This window comes from Orycteropus afer, unplaced genomic scaffold (genome assembly GCF_000298275.1).
Source record: "Orycteropus afer afer isolate SDZICR_OR568_19922 unplaced genomic scaffold, OryAfe1.0 scaffold00176, whole genome shotgun sequence".
In the NCBI taxonomy this organism is placed as follows: domain Eukaryota; kingdom Metazoa; phylum Chordata; class Mammalia; order Tubulidentata; family Orycteropodidae; genus Orycteropus; species Orycteropus afer.
The window spans coordinates 698257-699027 of NW_006921763.1; the positions used below are offsets into that span (position 1 = coordinate 698257).

Here is a 771-nt window from a genome sequence, read left to right on the forward strand (position 1 = left end):
CACAATGTAACAGCTCTCTTCCCACTTCCTCCCTATAGTTATCTCTTCCCTGTATCCTTCCCTCCCACATACTCTCTCACCTCCTCTCACCCAGCAGTCTCCCTGTGTAAACACTGTCCTTCAGTTCTCCCATGATTGATTGCTCCAAGGAGTACATCTACTTGATGTAAATGCTCACCCCATATGCCTGTCTATTGTTTGGCTGGAAGCCATGGGAATGAGTTCAATTCCACAGCAGAAGGGTAGCTAGACGCCAGTGTCTTAGGGGTCTCACCAGGCTCTATCAGACCAGCAAATCTGTTTTTTTTTTTTAATGATTTTGAGTCTTGTTCCACATTGTTTTCCCACTCTATCCAGGATCTCCTGCACTGATCCCCCTCCGAGTGCTTGACAGTGGTAGCCAGGCACCATCTAGTTCTTCTGGTCTCATGGTCATATAGACTGAGGATCGCATCATGTACCAGTCTCTTGGACTAATTGTTTCTATGCATCTTTGGTTTTCTTCATTCTTCTTTGCTGTGGACTAGGCAAGACCCATCATTGCATCTAGATGGCTGCTTGCAAGCTTTTAAGTTCCCAGTTGCTACTCACCAAAGTAGGCTGTAGAACAACGTTTTTGTGTAGTATATTATGCCAACTGGCTTGATGTCCTGATAGTGCAGTAGTTCTTAATATTTTTTTCCAGTTTTATTTTTATTTTTATTTATTGTGATTTACAGAGCAAATTAGCTTTCCATACAGCAGTTCACATATACTTTGTCGCATGTCATT

General features: G+C 42.7%; 1 protein-coding gene across 1 annotated transcript in view; it reads right to left on the reverse strand.

Moving 5' to 3' along the window:
• SMIM14 (small integral membrane protein 14) overlaps positions 1 to 771 on the reverse strand; it is a 78444-nt gene that overhangs the window by 7121 nt on the left and 70552 nt on the right. The window lies entirely within an intron of this gene.